The sequence below is a fragment of the Centruroides sculpturatus genome, unplaced genomic scaffold (assembly GCF_000671375.1).
Source record: "Centruroides sculpturatus isolate CEXI.00-Female unplaced genomic scaffold, Cexi_2.0 scaffold475, whole genome shotgun sequence".
Taxonomy (NCBI): domain Eukaryota; kingdom Metazoa; phylum Arthropoda; class Arachnida; order Scorpiones; family Buthidae; genus Centruroides; species Centruroides sculpturatus.
This window is the reverse complement of record NW_019384712.1, coordinates 1450-1814: the sequence shown is the minus strand read 5'-3', so window position 1 is coordinate 1814 and position 365 is coordinate 1450.

The window sequence follows — 365 nt, the reverse complement described above, 5'->3', positions numbered from 1 at the left end:
AAAGTATGAAAAAATCCATTATTAGTGTAGTATATTATTATATCCCATGTAATTAGTATATTAGTATATCGCTATTAACCTACTTCGCGTTGAATTTTCATCGATGTTAAGCCTAACAAAAATTTTTTAAAATAATAATTGTCGCTATTGTATCGTTAAAAATTAGAAAATTAAGCCTCGTTTAAATACTGGCTCCCTTTCATGGTCGAATGAGTGTTGCCAGCTAAAACACGTAAAAATAATATTAAAGTAGCCAAGACATAGCCAATTATTGTAGCGCCACATCAGTAGCGGACATTTGAAATTTGCCAACTAGGACGGTCGGTTAATCGGGGGTCGGATAATCGAGGCTCTACTGTATGTCA